This window comes from Cibotium barometz, chromosome 28 (assembly GCF_041138505.1).
Source record: "Cibotium barometz isolate CiBa-2024 chromosome 28, ASM4113850v1, whole genome shotgun sequence".
In the NCBI taxonomy this organism is placed as follows: domain Eukaryota; kingdom Viridiplantae; phylum Streptophyta; class Polypodiopsida; order Cyatheales; family Cibotiaceae; genus Cibotium; species Cibotium barometz.
Genome location: NC_141073.1, coordinates 46,737,446 through 46,755,613, shown reverse-complemented (window position 1 = coordinate 46,755,613; position 18,168 = coordinate 46,737,446). Strand labels below are relative to the sequence as shown.

General features: G+C 41.0%; 1 pseudogene; it reads left to right on the top strand.

Moving 5' to 3' along the window:
• The first annotated feature begins 4,681 nt into the window (after nt 1–4,681).
• On the top strand, nt 4,682–10,643 carry LOC147622869 (uncharacterized; annotated as a pseudogene).
• Nucleotides 10,644–18,168: the final 7,525 nt, after the last annotated feature.

The following is an 18,168-nucleotide window of genomic DNA, read 5'->3' as shown; positions in this document are numbered from 1 at the left end:
CACTCTACTCCCTTAATCTCATTCCCATAGCTTGGAAGACCATTGAGATTGCATGTTGAGTAGGTCCATTAGCATATTGGTTTTGATGTTGTATTCCCACTCTACTCCCTTAAGGGTTCTATCAATCCATTTGTCTAAAGGTTTTGTGGAATCTCCAATGAGTTTGCAAGTTGGGGAAGGCTCTTTTTGCATAGATTTTGAGTTTGAACAAGATGGCATGAAAGTCTCTATACCTTTAGTAGATGTGGGTGCTATTGTGTCCAATAGAGAGCTTGCAATACAAGGAGAGCTAGAGTTTGGATCATTCATTACTTGAGGTTTAATTGATTGTAGGGAGCCTCCTATAGGTATATTGTGCCCTTGGAGCTATTGTTGATATTGCACTATTGAATTAATGCACTCTATGACCTCTTGGAGGTGTTCTACCCCCTTTGTAGTGCTCATGATTGCGTGCAAAATATCATGCAAATAGATGTAGGAACATTGGTGCATTACAAGTCTCAATATTGTATTGCCAATACTATCACGATCGAGGTACTCCGCCCGAGATGCATGGATGTCCCAATTTTAGAGAGAGTGAACGAAAGTGAGTACCCTCATCTTGCAACCACCCAAAATATCATGCAAATAGATGTAGGAACATTGGTGCATTACAAGTCTCAATATTGTATTGCTAATAAAGTGTTTTAAGTATCCCAAAATCCCATGTGGTCATATAGCGTATAAAAGGACTCATTAGCATGTTAGTGTGGGTAGGGTGAGCTTGAATTGCTCTAGGAAAAATGTGTGATAATGTGGTGAAGTTTGTTTAATCCTTTTTTTGAGCTCTTAATTTTGCTATTTTTTTATGAACATTAACCCTAGGCTTCTCGTCTCTGGCTATAATAGTTGCCCATATCTTAGGCATCAATTCTTGTGCCACCACGACACTTGCCTTTGGATAGTCAGATTCTTTATGTTGGCCCATACCTTGCGACTTGTTGAAGGAATTACACAAAGATGCAATTTCAATTGGCGCAAGACCAATATTTTGTACACTACTTGATAGCAATGTGTTAACAAAATCAGAATTACTTGTCATAATCATTTTTTAACCCCTACTTGTTGTCAGCTCAAATATTTTTAGGCCTATTCTAGTTTTTGGAGGTAACTATTGGAGTTGAAATATCTGTGAGCACTTTCAGTTAGATGTGTATCTCTAAGCCTTGTTTGAGCATAAATGTATGGGTAGCCTAGACTCAATCAAGCTATACACCTAGGTCAATTGGTGCAGTGCTACCTATACCTATAATATATAAAGCCTTGCAGCAAGCGTTCAGCTCTTAGGCATCTTGTTGTACTCATTGACCACACTTAACACCCTGACCCTTGGATGTGTTATATTGAAACAACCTATGTGCATGACAATGCCAAATGCCATCTAAGTACATAAGCATGTAATGTAAGCAAGGCAGCTCTACTTGCACATACATACCGCTACCTCCCTAACACACATGCTTGAGACAAAACAAATTATTATTCATCCATTGAAGGGAATCCATCACTTAAATTTCTGCTAGTGTGAACTCACTAGACAACAGCCAGAGCTACCCTCTAGCTCCCGCCAAGCCCATGGTGTGAACATCACCTTTGTTTTCAATCTCGGGGCGGTCACTCATAAATATATAAGCATAACACATGGGTTCAGCAGAAGGGATTTTAAAAATCCTTTTTTAACACATTTTTTTACATACAGAAGGCTACCATTTAAAGGGGGTATTTACAAATTGAATAGAAAAAGGGTGTGATTTATTCATGAAAAATTCACAGACAAGGGGTTTTTAAAAATGGGCCTTGAACGCACGCGATATAGAGGGTTTCCATATAGTGAACCCCTAGAGTTTTTAATTTATGGAGGCATGGATTCCCAATCACCTAGCGAGCAGTGGTAGGCGAGGCCTAGTTGCTCGGTGCAAGGTTACGTAGGCATGGTAGTTAGGTTCCAGGTGGATTGTATAAGGCTGGAGTAACACCATCCGGAGGTCATATCTCAAAGAGGATCTGGCTTCTGGGTGTGAAACTCACAGTGGTTGGAATCCAAGGCATATATTAAATTCTATAAACCATATCACTAGATAGGAAAAGTCCACCTGGCTAGTTCAATAGAGTGCAGCTCATATCCAAACCATCTTGTTGACTCAAACGAGCAATCTGTTTTGTATCTTTTCATCGCATTTGCATGTGTCCGGTGTGAAGATGTAGGAAGGGATTTGTCATAAACCCTTCTCTTATGTGGAATTTCACTAGTTGAATGCTACCAACCTTTTGCTTATGTGGAGTTTCACCAATTGAATGCTGCCAACCTTTAACTTGGAGTTTCACCAATTGAATGCTGCCAACTCGCTTATGTGAAATTTCACCAAACTAAATGCTACCAACCTTGTGCTTATGTGGACCAGTCAACACAGCAGCTGTGCTGGCGTAGCCGAGAGTATGGCTGAAGTTGTAGCTTTGCGTAGCTAGTGTAGCCGAGAGTCTGGCAGAAGTTATAGCTTTGCATAACAAAGTTGGCATAACTCATGTGGAGATGGTGGTGGATCATGCGATGGCAGAAGGGAAGCAGGCGAGTGCAGTTGGTGTGGAGTAGACGTTTGTGTGGGTTGGGTGGGGAGAAAAGGAGGTGATTCATTGGGGCCCAATTGGCATAGGCAAGAGCGGAAGGAGACGATTTATTGTGCTTTGCGCAGAGGAGGCGGGCCTGAGTTATTTGTTGGTAACTAAAGTTGGCTCTTAGCTAAACAAAGGCATGCACATAAGAAGACAATACTGCTCTTGTGGCATCATGGCAGGGATGGAGGCAGGCGAGTGTGTTTTGATTCTAAGAAGTGACCGAAGTCAAAACCCCAACTTTGTGTCACATCTTTTGGTGGAGTCGACGGGCAGGTTTTATTTAGAATTATTCTATTTTAACCTCAAGGTCCCGCATGATTAAAGAAAAGTTATTTTGAAATAAGTAAATTCCCCTTGTTGCTACTCATCTTTTGGTGCAAGATGTTTAACATTCCGGTGTTCCAAGGATCGGAAAGAGAAGACCCGGGGAGCTATCTCCGAGAGTTTTACCGAGCATGCCGCTTGATGGGTTGGTCTATGAAGAAGAGGGCATAAATACTTCCAAATTTCTTGGAGGGTGTGGCTTTAACTTGGCATGAGGTTTTGCCAGAGAAGTCCAAGAATGATTGGGAAAGGTTGACCAAAGCAATGAAGGAGAGCTTTGGGAAAGTGGAGTCACCAAATGCTTTACTATTGCAATTGGATCAGATTTTCCAAAAGGAAGGAGAGTCAGTTTCTACCTTTTCAGTGAGGTATGAAGCCTTGTTCATCAAATATCAACAAGCTGCTTTACATGTTGTTGCTTCTTCTTTTTCACCTTCTATGGGAGATTCAAAGAGTTCTTTAGCAATGGAGCACCTTAAGATGAGCAAGTTTATCATGGTTTTGGATCCCCGCTTGCATGGAAAAGTTCTTAGTAAAGATCCCACTAATTTTAAAGAGGCTCTTCGTATTGCTTTGAAGAAGGAGGCCACTCTTCATATTGAGTCTACATTCCAATCTTCTCCGAGTGTGCCGACCCCACCACGAGTAGAGATAGCCTCAACAAATCAGGTACAAGCTCCTCCTAAAGGATGTTAGTCTCCTTGCACTTTGTGATATCAATCTTGTCAGGATTGACTTGGTGAGGCTCGATGGGGTTACCTTTCTCCTCTATCAATCACAAGTTGTAATGATAGAACACAAGCCTCTCCAACTGTGCAGTCGAGAGCCTATTCCTCTTCTTGGTGTTGAAAAGTGCCCATGTACTCCAGTTTCACTCACAAGGTCCTGAACTACAGTCTTGTTGAGAGAACTCTCATGGCAATGCATCTCTGCAAATAAAAATCAATGCCATTCATCATTGAATAGAAGTATAAGACTGTCAATATTCTTAGACAAGTTATACTTAGTCACTTTTTACTTACCAAGTCCATAAGAGTACCAAGGCCATATTTCTCCCACCAAGACACAGGCTCCAATTATGTTTCCCTCAGTTGTGTTGTTGGTCGTCCAAACATGTGGCTATTATTCTCATATATGAGAAGCTCATCCTCCAGCATTCTCATACGCTGCACATCACCATCCACTAGCCTGGAAATGTAAGAGCTCCATCCTACCTCTAGCTCTTCACTCAAGTACTGCTCTCTTCAGAGGATGCAAATTGTGTGCAACTACATGGATTAGCCTATGAAACCAATCCCAACGTTGGTTCCATATCTCCCTAATATCTTGAACTCTACATACGAGTTCAAAGTTGCAAGTGAAAAAACAAAAAGTAAGCAATGAGCATATACTTCAATCTTCTAAGCTCTATGATCTATCTAACTTCAAGAGAAAGAATAAGAGTTATACCTCTCAGGAGACAATAATGTACAAGCATCGAGGGCTTCTCCAATCTTGTCCATGAACTTATAGAGGAGCCCAATGGTACTCCCCTCCATGTCTGTAAGTCGAAGGACACTATACATGGGATTGTGTGTCTTGAGACAAGTGCCTGCACATCATTCCACCAAGTCTCCCTCATGACCATACGAGCAAATGAAATTGACTTTGGTGCATCTTTGTCATCCCATTTTGCCCACTTAGGACATACCATTGTATGCATTAGGCCATGGCGCAACCTCACAAGCCTCTCCACCACAATGAACATGTAGGCAAAGCGGGTTTTTGGATGGCTTCAAGAGCTTAAAATTAGAATTGGCTCTATTCATGCTTAGCACTTTTGGCCTCTTGGTGACAAAGTTCACCATACTAGAGGCTATAGAAAAAACGTTTCTCACCCAATCCAGCTTTCCCACATCTTCTATCATCAAATCAAGGCTATGTGCGAAATAGCGAAGCTGCGCTCCCCCCCTCGCCGTCGCTGCCTGTGCCCCGCTACTCCTTTCCCCTTTGCCACCCTACTCACGCATGCACCCCCTCCCCTTTGCCGTATGTCTGCCCCCCTATCTTGCCCACCTACGTCCCCCTTCTCCCGCCTTCGTCCCCCCTCCTCCCTCTTGTGCTGCTGCGCCCCCCTTCTCTCCCCCTGCCCCCCCCGCCTGCGCTCCCCCCTCCTCTTTTTCGACTGTGTGCCCTCCCTTTGTCCTGCCCGCAAGCCCCCCCTGCGAGAATGTGACTAATCACATCATCACCAAGATTTTGAGCAATAAGGCCCAATGCTTTGTTGTTTTGAAGTAGCTCAACCTCCCGAACTTGTTCATCCTCAATCAGGTGCCAAAGCCCCTAACGCAAAAGCAAGTACATGGTCTTGCTTTGCCATTCATCACCATTAAATCTTGAGATGGCTTGTACATGCTTCATAAGAAGAGGGTTTTATCTTGAACCTTGATTTTAGTGCTCAGGCAGTGTCTATCCCTTTTACATGTGGGTAAGATGAACATTATGTGCTAAAATTAAACTAGATACAGTGAAAAAAATCACTTAAATTGAGCAATGCAAGTGGATGAGATGGATTGATTAAGTACTAATCACAATGATTAATAGAGCTAAAAATTGGAGGATAAAATTGACCAAACCAATGGTGTTTTTTATGGGGCTTTTTGCTTGGCCTTCTTGCCCTTGATGAGTACCTTTGGATGGGATCCACAATCAACTCAATTTTGGACAGAAACCAGCTCAAATCCACGTTTATGCCCGACTGGTTTTTTTGATCCCACAGCTGCTGTCCACCAGTGGATGAAATGGACTCAAACTTGGTTTGTGGGTAGCATTGCTAACCCGCAAGTGGCTAAAAGGACTTTAGTTGATTGCATCACTCTCGGTGGAATAAGAGAACAGACCAGTTGGCGCCACAGAGCAAAATACGCGACCTGGAGATGATTTTAGTTGAAATCACATGGTGGGATTAAGCGCCTTGATATGGGGAGTAAGTGGCTAAAAGATCTCAGAAAATGTTGAGAGTATGGAGATTGAGGCTTTGCAATCTCAGCCTCTTTCTTAGGTAGAAGATAAGGTTGGACTTAAGTGAGTGCAAATGGCTTATAGACTGAGATTAATGCAATGTGAGTTGGAAGAGATGAATGCTAAGGTATAGGGAGAAAGAACTTGGCTCTGATACCATGTTAAAACTTGTGAATCCAAGCTCCCATGGAGATGGTGATTCTACGAAAGACTATACCAATTAACATGTGATTAGTGCTAAGATAAGCTAGGGTGGGTGATACCTAAGAACAATCATGAATGAATGAACTAGAATAATTAAGTTTTAGACTCAAGCACAATTAGGTTACAAGAACAATCATGAATGAATGAACTAGAATAATTAAGTTTTAGAATCAAGCACAATTAGGTTACAAGATTAAGATGTGTACTCATAAAGAGGCTTGATTCCATTGAAAATGACCCCATTTATATGAGGGAGGAATAAAGCTTTGATAGCTCGTGTGGGATAACTTTGACTAGGTGACTTGGCACTTTAGCATCACTCCTTTCAACATACATATCCACAATGTATGTGGTGCTTAGCTTTCTAAGGTGTCTCCAAAATCACACAATATTTAAATTTTGTATGTGTATAATCCCTTTGTTATTAGGCTAAGCAAATGTCTACAACAATAATTGGTGCTTACATGTACATGTGTCTCATAAATCACACACATATTTTCATTTGGAGATATTTGTGAGGTTCAAAGGCCATGTCTTGCTTTGTAAAGTGTGGTTCTCATCCTAAAAGCTTAGGCTTATAAGTAGTCTATTTATTATGAATTTTATGAGTTTCAACTTTTCACACAATCGAAATAAGCTTCCTAGATTCTTGCATTAGATTCATGTGCTTTTAAAGGTGATAAAAGAGCGAGATTTGTGCAGGTCATTGTAAGGATTTAGATTTGCCAAAGTGGGGTTTGCATGAGCTTCTGGTTCGCATGTTAATCGCCAAGGTGTTGTTATTTAAGCAATGTTATTAAACAAGTAAGTGTGAATACACATTAGGCTATACTCAGAACACTTACAGAGATGGCTTGTCTAGGCACTTGATCATGGACAAGATGTGCTATTTTCTAAAGCACGTGGCTAATTAATGAAGCTTTGAGGTATAAGTTTTTTCCTCATCAAAGTAATGTGCAATTTTGTACATTTTCCCTTTTAACATTATCTTTCACATCCTTTTCACACGATCAACAACCTTAATTCCTTAATGATTTTAGAACTACTTTCTCATATGTTTAGTCCACTTTGATTTATCCTAATTTCAATATAAGCTAGCCATTTTGGATTTCTAAGGATAATTTGGGACAAACTTTTCCCGCACATTGCCCCACGAAGGTTCACTTCAACCTTCCTTTGGCCTTGCTCAATGTAAACTTGGCAAAGAAGTTGAATAATAGGGGTGTGAGAAGACTGGCAGACTATTGGGATTGGGCCCCTGCAGGATGGAAGGAACTTGATCAAACAGCTGAGGAGTTTGGATTATTACATACCAGAGAGAAACTATTGGTCAGCCAGATACCGTGAGAAATTCAGAAGGTCGGGGTATCAACATCGTTTGATGACTCTTGTTGGGTTAAAGATTGGACGTGGTTTAATGGAGTTAAACTGAATAAGGGCTCAGCAAAAGTCCTGTACACATAGGTAAGGAAATTAGATATAAACATTGATTACTGCAACAAAGCCTGGAAGGAAAATTGGAAGGCTGGCACTTGGAGGAAGAGATGGAAGCTTATTTGGGAATCTAACCTACCTCTGAGGTTTTAGGTTTTCTTATGGAGAGTTTGCCTACTACTGGCCCTTCCAATTCGCGCCAAACTACTGCAAAGACTCTTTACCTTAGGATGCTGCCCAAGGTGTAGATCTGATATGGAGGATGGGAAACATATTTTCTGGGCTTGCCCTGCTATTAAAAGTTTTTGGTAGGCTGGGGAGATGGGTGGCTAGGTCATTGGGAATTCTGGGATTTTGGGGGGATTGGGGGTGTTGGGAAGGGGGGTTGAGGAAGAGGAAGCAGCTAATTGGTTATTAAACATCATTAGATATGTATGCGTGTGGGAAATATGGACTTCTAGGAACACTTTAGTATTTCAAAGAGGGTGGTAATCTAGTTTAGATGCTATTGAGATATTGCATGTGTGTAGATCTGTGTATTATGTTAACCAAATGAATGACATTAATATTCTTCAAGCCATTCAATCCATTCAGAATGGGATCATCAGATGTGCAGGGCTGATGATATTTGTGCATACTAGGCTCCCCTAACACTTGGATGATTATACAGGTGACTCCAGCAGATAATATGAAGATTAAACTTCCTAAATTTGGACCTAAAACCAAGAGATGGTACCTCAAGGAAAAGCATCCTATATACACTTTTGTGGCTTTTGTGGAGAACCCAATAGGGACTAGACCATTGGTACAAGCATGGACAGGTAAATATGTGTTAGAGAGACTTCCCCCCCCCCCCCCCCAACAAGGGATTCACTACTAACCTCATGAGATGATAGCTTCCATGCAACTTGGGTACGATTTATCGTGGAGCCAATCCTCATTTGTTTGGGAGGATGAAAGATAGGAGTTGCTATGCAAATTACTAAATTGCAACAAGTATGATATGGAGTGGGCCTTTATTCCCTCTTTTTGTGATGACATTAAAAAAACTCTTATATGCTGTAATTTCTGTCTTTTTGAAGTTATAAATATTCACACAAAAAGTAATCACAAAGGTTGCTTTTGCTTTTGACGCTTTTAGCGTGTTGGCTACCTCTGCGTTTTACTAGCAGAGTCAAAAAGCAAAATCAGAAGAAGAAATTCAGCAACATCGAGCAGCATTTGGTTCAACAGAAGAAATCAGAGAGCTTGCAGGTAGGAGAAGAAGAAGTTTATATGCCCTGGTTTCCACCATTGAGGGCGATGACGGTTGCTTCCATCTCCTCACCTCCTTCTTCGACGCAGGAGACCTGCTTGGCTAGCCTTGCTTGCACACTTGCCACCTGCCGCTCCCGTGCCATCATCCACAGGGGGGCGTGAAACCAGGAAACATCCTCTTGCATCGAGTGGAAGGCACCGATCATGAGGATGTATTTCTAGCAGACGTCGGCTTGGCTGCCACTATTGGCCCCGGAGAGATCCTTCATGATCGAATCGGAACCTCCCGCTACCAGGCTCCTGAGGTTATCTGGGGCAATTATGACCATCGCCCCCATGCTTGGAGTTTAGGCATCGTCCTTCACAGGCTTCTTACCTCTGCTTTGCCTTTTATTGATGGCCTCCCCTATGATGCCCCCGACTCTGCCATCCTATGCAACAAGTTCGAACTCGACACTTTTGGCCTCTCCCCTTCAGCACAAGACCTTCTCAGGGGCATCCTCTACAAAGACCTCAACTCCAGGCTTACCCTGGATGAGATTTTGTCTCATCCATGGCTTGTCCTCAGCACGGAGCCCATGATCGATGCCAACCTGAAGCATGGAGCTGTATCACAGTCGGTAACTGTTGATGAAGCACATGACAGGGCTCCCAAGATTACTGGAAAATGGCTGTGCGCAGGAGCAGGATATGCTACCAGCAACGTTGTGGTGACATGGCGCATGCCATCGCTCGTCTTCATGCCCTCAGTGTTGGGGCTCCTCTACCTTCTCAACCTGGATTACCAATACGGCCAGTTGTTGATGATGCAGATCATGGGGATGATGAGGATACCAAGATCTCGTCGAGAGTCCGCATCCCTATGGGGAGAAAATGCTACCGACAACATCCGGATGCCATCGCTCATCCTGCCCGAATTACTACAACTCCTGGTTTTGTGTGCTAGATCAGGGCTCCTGGCTTCTAGCATGGTATGCTGCTCCGTGAAGGCTCAAGATCCTTTTCAGAGGGCTTGCCTGTTGTGTAGCAACCCCTCCCCCCTTTGGGTGGGTCCCACATGGTCCGGCAAACTTTATTGGAAAGTGTACAGACAAGGTATGTGTAGCATTGCCAATGAGGTGATAGCTCAAGTGGTGAAGGTTTTTGCCTAGGACCAAGGGGCCCAGGGTTCAAAAACCCCATTGGTGCTTCCTCGGCGGCATCGCCTACGGGTGGATAACGAAGCACCTGGGGGTGGTGGAAAATCAGTAACTACGGGAGGATCTTGAGCCTAAGGCCAGTTCGAAAGGAAAAAAAAAAAGGGTATGTGTAGCATCACCTCAAAATAGAGGGAGAGGGCACTTCTACCTTGAATATGGCTGTGAGGCTGGTTGCGACGGCATCGATGTGCCAAACAGAACATAGTCCAGCCTTATGTTCTTGGCTTTTGCTGGAACATAGATGTGCTAGCCGGGATGATGAAACTTGATGTGGCGTGTCATGTGCCATGTATTCTATTGCCTGATGCCATGAACACGTGAACTCACAGTCATGGCATGCTCTTTAATTCTTAAGGAGACGTGTCCTGATTGCTGGTCATTGTATGTGATCTTGTTTCAGCTAACATCAAATCATCTAGAACTCTGATATCTGCTGCCTGCCTCACTAAGTTTAAAGAAGATGGGTAGCACTTGAATCAGCTCTGTGATGCAATTCAATACTTAAAGGACCGCGGTGTGAAATTATAAGGCATTCAGCTTGTTACATGCTTCCATTCACATTGAGATAATAGCATGCCTCTGAGCAAGACATTGAGAGAAAGACGCTTACCTTCTGAACAGTATGTGTACTGTTGTCCAATGTGTAGTTTCTTTACATATCCAGTGTAGAAAAAGAGACTTCAAAATTAAGGTCGTTTAAAAAAATTAAAAAAAAATCTTTTAAAGTGAGCAGGGGCTAGTCCTAGCACTTGAATGTGCTGCCTGCCTCATCATATTCAATGAAGAAGGCCAGCGCTTGAATCAGCTCTGTATTCTAATAAAAAGCTTGAAACACTACAGTCTGCAATTACAAGTGGTAGCATAATCTTCAAGGTTTTGAACTAGTGATCTTGGAGTAAATTTGATCTTGGCAGTGGCCCGTTGGGAATCCCTGGTAGATTTACATTTACGAATTATAAGGACATTCCGAACCTCAATCCACCGTAGCCATTACTGGAACTATGTGAATACAATCAAGCAAAGTTTCACACAAAGCGGACTTTTCAGCTTGAGGAACGCTAGTTTTGAATTGATGTTAATGTGCTAAATATGGGGCGGCTTTTGAGATGATAATTTTGATTTCAAATGTTCACGCACGTAATACCCTTAACACTATCTCACAAATCACAATCACATCATCAGACATGTTTATCATCATTTGTCTTGTTTTTGAGCCAGATGAGCTTTGCGGGGGGTCACCACCTTTGGCAAGTTTATCCACCTTTGGCCAAGTTTTCCTGGATGAACATGTCACAACGCCAGTCTCTGTTGTGTATATCCTGCGCAAACCTTTTGGGACAATGAACACGGGGCACTTTGTCTTGATTATTGTGAGGCCTCTTGCAACCAGCCAATATTGCTTGAGACCAATCTTCAAGGGTAAGAATGCAACCCCAAAGACAAGCTGATGTAGAGGATGTGGGGGGTGGGGGAGGTACTCTCCAAATGGACCTCATAGCTCAGAGTGATGGTTTGCAGATTTTGAGCAAGTTTTTGCCCCTTTGAAGGCGCTGCTGCCCTCCAGGCATGAGCTCCCACCCTCTTTCTGATTTGAGGGTTATGGGGTATTACCAATGGAATGTCATGGCCACATGAGCTCATGATCACCACCATTATGCTATCATGTGAATAGATGAGCCAGCACATAGCATTGGTAGCTGTTTTGTGGATAGCACTGTCATTGGATATATATATATCACAAATATTAAGATTCTTAAGCACTTACTTTGCCTCGTCAACAGCACGGCCTTTAGTATATATAACCATCAAAGCAATGCCAAGCCTAGCAGTATTGGTTTTCCTTTGTGTGGCAATCATAGCCTTTTCAACTCATTTACACGTTGAGTTTGGTGAAGTAGGCTGAAACATTCTGGATACAAGGTTTGATTTGCGAAAATGTAAGTCAGTGGTGTGGCAATATTTGGCTAACAATGGCAAGTGCAAAAAATGCTTCAAAACAAACACGAGGAATCCCAGCTATAACAATGTCACAATTTTTTGGAAGCACATGGTTTGTCCGACTTCATTTCACCATGAGCACTCGTAGACTGGGCTTTGGCTTTTTTTTGCAGGTGTAACCTGTGGTGTGTGCACTTTCTTTTCTTTCTTCTTACTTTTCTTATGCAGCAAGTGCTCTAACCGCGAATCGTCTCCCACTTTCTTGTTCAAATCAGCCTTGTCTTAACCTCCTCTGGCACTCCCACGCACTTTTGCAAATCGGGGTTTGGCCTGAGACGTGGATCCCACATCCTTGTTCAACTCACGCTTCTTTTGGCCTTTGACCATAAAGGATTTCTAATCATTCATGGCAGGTTTGGGTAGTGGAGCATCTCCCACCTTGTTCTGCTCCCCAATGGATCCACTCACAATAAAAGGGGACGTCACTTGCATGCATGAACCTCACAAAAATCCCCTATATATGATGCTCATAATATGATAACACCCCTATTAAGCTTATAAGGATACCTTTAAAAATGAATGTCACCCCCCCTTCCTTATATCTATGTTTTTTCTCTAGCATTTACACAATCTCTCTCCTTAGATTAAAGTATGTTACTTTGAACCTTATTGAGTGAACATAAGTACTTCATGCATGCTACTAAGAAATAGATGCTAAGTATTAGGAAATCATCACTGTAAATCACCCCCCTAAGGTCCCCTCCCCCTAACTTAAATTTAAGATTTAGTATTCACCTCTAAATACACGGCCTTACCCCTACCTTATAAAGCTTATGCCTCATTTCAAAAAACCCCCTCTTGTACAATCACGTGATATCATAAATTTTCTAAGAGTGAATCCCCTAGGTTCTGGTCACTCTTCTCTTGGCCACCTCCTGTAGTGTTATCCTCACCCTTTTGTTTTGTAAGAGCTTTGGGCAGTGAAGTGTCTCGGTGCTTGGTGGTGTAACATGAAGGTCTTTAGTCTCGATAGTGGTCCTCTCAAGCGGATCCTCATTATTTAAGGAGTCAATTTCCACATCATCCTTGATTAATTCTGGTAGGCTAGCTCTTAAAGCAAGGTGGGTGCCAGTTAGCACATAATTTATCTTAACCATAATGCTCAATAGCATAGCTAGATTAGGCAAAGTGCTAGCACATGTTAACATTAGGTAAAGTGGTACTTAGCACTTTCTACATGAGAAAGAAGACTTAAATATATGAGCTAGTGACCTTAGACAACGTTATCTAGCAACTACTGAGTTAAACTTGTTATGGAAATGAGAATTGTAGAATTATTTGATATTTTATGTGATATTTATGGTACGCTCATTTGCGACATGATCGTGACTGGCTACGTGCGAGAGCGTGGAGGAGCAGTGGTCACATCGTGTTGGGCAGATAAGCGAGATTTAATGTGTCTTGTTTTTTGGTGAGCACATCAGTGCACGGAGTAGCGTGGGTGCGATGGATTTTGGCCGTTGCGCGGCCATTGTATTTTGATGTGCGACGATGGTCGCCCACCCATAATTTCATTTAATTAAATTGCTACAATTTTTATGTAAATAGACAAGCTGGGAAACCAAGTTACTTTTTGATATTAACGGCCCAAAGTGGAATGTATTAAGATATATTTGTGAGCACTTGCTTTTTACATAAATACATGCATGAGGAAGCATACTCACTCATGCAAGGGGGGAGATTGAACCCACTCTTTTTGTCGTATATTTATCTCCTTCTTATTTATTTACAAAGCTTGAAGCTATGGTTATGGAGGTTTATTAACAGCAGCTATCCCGAGTATGCCTCTTTTTGAATCTCGTCCACTCTGGGTTCTACCACATGGCTCCCAGAGGGCATAAATTTCAAATTCTATGCGACGTTTCCTGTCTAAGGACGACTGGCCCGAATCTCAAAATCTCATCATACACATGTATATCAATCATTCATACACATGCATATCAATTATTCATTTCAAAACAAAGCAATCATAAGTGATACTTATCATCTTACACTCATCTCTTGTCCATAATCTTTCAAGACAAGCATATTCAAATCAATCAAAATCAACTTCAAGTATAAAACAAACTTTTAAATTAAACAATCCTTAACTTCTCTTAGTCTTTTAAGTCACATGGGAATCTTTGTTCTAACCAGCAAGATCATCTCTAGTCACTAATAGCTAAGTCTTAACTATGCTTATGCGTTAGTCCATCCAGTCTATATCGATAAGATAGTCAATCTTGATAACAATTTCTAAGGCAAAGCCTAACAACTGGTCTCTTTAGGAGAGTAATATCTTCTAATCTATTTAGAATAAAAGAAAAGTCAAAACTACAAAGTTTTAGGACTTCTAATGTTGTATAAAACATATCTCGGTGATGTTTAGTTAAGAAACCCACTTTAGCATATCTTCCATGGGCATTTGCTCCAAGCTGGTGGGTACATGTTTAGGAATTGGTTGTGGTGGTATAAAAATGAGTTCTAAGGTCTTTTTGAGAACATTCAAAATGGTGGCCAAAGTTGTGTTTTCGGCATAAAATTGTCAAAAACAGCCAAGTGCCCCACGTTGCACTTGAATAACTCAAAAATAAAAGGGATTTGGCCTTCTATAGTCTCATACACTCTTGTAGAGTTTCTTGTCCTCTAAAACTTTTGTGTTTACCTCAACATTTCATTCATATCACATGGAAAGATAAACTCTTCGCAAAATAGCTCGTAATGAAGGTTATACCTAAAATTTAGTCATAAACTAGTCAAACATTCTATGTTTTAGTTCTTTAACTCCAAAAGTGTTTATTCTATGAGTCTTTAGACTAAAGCGATCATGTATAATTAATAAATTCAAGAATTACTCACCGTTAAGTGTGCCATAAATTGGCTCAGATTCTCTCATATACATGCTTATCGATTTATTTATTTAATCTTAAAAGAATTTAGAATAAAATAATAAAAGAGTATTTGTGTACTTCCCCGATATATTTGTTGATGTCTTAATTGATTTGGGAATTCATATCTACTCTCCAGAAGTTGTGGAAAAGCTGTTTGTAGATTTGGCAAGCCTCTTAGATCTGCCAGTCAGGGCTACAACTACAATAGGTATAACTTCAAGCCACAGTTATCAGAAACTAGTTGCGTGGGTACTTAAAATTACTAAAACGTGTGCACTCTACAACCCAACGTAGGTAGAATTACCAAAATCAGATGTATATGAAAGTCGACTCCAAAAATAGGTCACGTTTTACTTTTTTTTTTATATCAAATTTCGATTTACACACTTAAAGCCTTCCTTTGAGTATACTAACAAATTGAAAAATCAATCTTGAATTTTCACTTAATTTTAACACTTGGAATTTTTACTGTACTACTGAAAACTTGTCGGAATTCATTACTAAAACCTGTCGCATCCAAAACTTAATATTATCTTTAATCATAACTTGGTTAATCTAGGAGGTATGTTACAGCTTTGATGGAGAGAGAGGTGAAAGGGCTTGGGTGATGTGCAACAATGGGAGAGGTAGGTAGAAAGGAATCGGATCGCGGAGGTGGCAATTTAGGCGCAAGTATCAGCTTGCAGGTCGTTGCTTCAATAGTGAAATTTTGCTACAAATTTTCCCTCCTGAGCAACGATATTTCGCTAGATGTTGGTTCCAAAGTATGGTTGAGGAGAAAAAATATGTTACATGTGTGATCAATGTAAGGGCCACTATATATGACATCGTTGTATAACAATTAAGCATATCTGTACACATATGGGCTTCATGAGACATTGGCACGACCAAGTGCGGATGATGACATAGAGGAAAACCATAGAAGAGTGTTACATAATATGACACACCATTCAATTACATTGGATAGATTGTGAAAGGTGGTAAGGTTTCATAGGAAAAGCATGCTTGAGAATCATTTTTTCCAACTAATGAATGAGGTGCCTCCACCATTGCCACATGAAGAGGAAGAGGATCTCATCATGGAAGACATGGTGAATGAATTCTTTGAACGGGAGGTCATGGATGATAGAGAGTAAGCTCCAATTTCATAAGAGGAGAAAACCTTGCATAGAGAGGTAGGCACCCCTTTGCATGAGGGATGCTCGTACTCTACATTGCGAGCAAACTTGGAGCTATTAAAGTTGCAAACAACTTACGCACGTAAGCACCCCTTTGCAAACTTGGAGTTATTAAACTTGCAAATAACTTATGGATGGATTGGTACAAGTGTCACAAGTCTTCTTAGGTAAGCTCCAATTAATAATTTCTCTTAAATAGAAAATGTCTCCATTAGGGTCATTTGAGCATAAAAAGGGCCCCGTAAGAATCCCTAATTTTAAAGAAGTAAGACTAATTTTACTGAGACTTAAGGAGACAAACCTCATAATGACGCCTACTTTTGGTCCTAAAAGTAGGGGATCTCTCTAGTTTTCCCTCTCTAGGATTTTCACTCTAGGATTCTCTTTCTAGCCACTAAAACTCTCGAAACATCATCAATCTCGTCCATATAAGGGCTCCAAAAATAATTTTTATTACAATTCAAAATAATTATCCCAAAATAACATTCAATCACATTTAATGCACTTTCATTGCGTTTCTGAAGCTCCCTCTAAATTTCATATCAACAGTCATAAAAGACAATCTTGTTTAATACACTTTCATTGTGTTTTTTAAGTTCCCACAAATTCTAAATCAAGTCATTAAAAGACAAGGAAAACTTACGTTTTTTTATTTAAAATTTTAATTTAAATTTAAATTTTTGGATAGGCTAGCAATTTAAAATTTATATTTTATAGCAAACCCACCTAAAAACCGTTTTCTTCATTGATTACTATCACATCTCCTCTCTATCTGACTCAACAACTAAAAGATTCTCTCTCTCTCCTCCCTCTCTCTCAGTCTTTCCCTCTCTCTCTCTCTCTCTCTCTCTCTCTCTCTCTCTCTCTCTCTCAATCTTTCCCTCCCAAGCCCTCCTCTCTTTGCAGTAGGTCTCCCTTTCAAGCTTCTCTTTAGGATCCAAGCTATCTACCATCTTCCATTGTGTCTACTATGGCACTCACAGAAATAACAAACACCTCAAATTCATCACGAGTGAGGAAGGTAGACTTGTATATTCACATCTTGAATAAATATGCACCTATCAGAAAAGAACGTCTAAATGCACAGGAGAAGCAAGAAAGAAGACAGCAGGGTCATTGTAATGTGGATCTTTGGGTTGATGGGTATTTACATCCTAATGATCCTTCTTCAAATTTCTCTCCATCTTTCACAAGCCTATCCTCATTCATTCATGAGAATGGGCTCCTTGGATATTGCAAACGCTTAAGTATATGTGATGCATGGAAGGTTCAATTTCTAAACTCACAAATTCATAGCTTGCAAGTCACTTTGAGTAGTGTGCAACAAGCTCTCGAAATTACACAGAATAATATTTTACAGCTACAGAGAGGGCAAAGAGAAAGAGGACCACATCCTCAAGTTACAGGATACAATCTCACATATGAAGAGCACACCCATGGAGCTAGAGAGCGAAAGAGGACAATGAACAACATTCAGGCACTTGCAATTGGTGGTGGTGCTCTCAAGTGAAGAATTCATGCAGCAAGGTTTATTTGATTTTTGGTTATAAGTTATTCTTATTAGAGTGTATCTATTGTTTGATTTTTTTGCTTGGGTGTCCAGACGGTGCCAACACCCCAAATCCTTGTCCGTGGTACATGAGAATGGTGAGGGAAAATAAAAAAAAGTCGGGAAAGAAGAGGATGCTTGAGAGTCAAGATATTGAGCACGACCCCATGGACGATGCTGGCAAATAGGTTGGAGGTGTCTTGTCTACCAACATGCTAGCTATGCCAAATAGGCATTTGAGAGACCCAGAATGAAATCCTATGATTCCATTTGACCTGAAGAATGTCCACTTCTGTACACTGCATGCATTCATGCGTGTGTTTGACCGTTTGCTCAAATGTCACATAGATTATGCATTTACCATGCAAGGTAAAGAACGACAAGAAGAAGCTATTCATAAAGTAGAGAAACTACTCAACTCAATTGGGTGCCATGGTGGCAATGTGCAGATTACTGTTAACAAAAAGACCTTTGGCATGAATCATGAGGTTGCATAACAAGTGTCC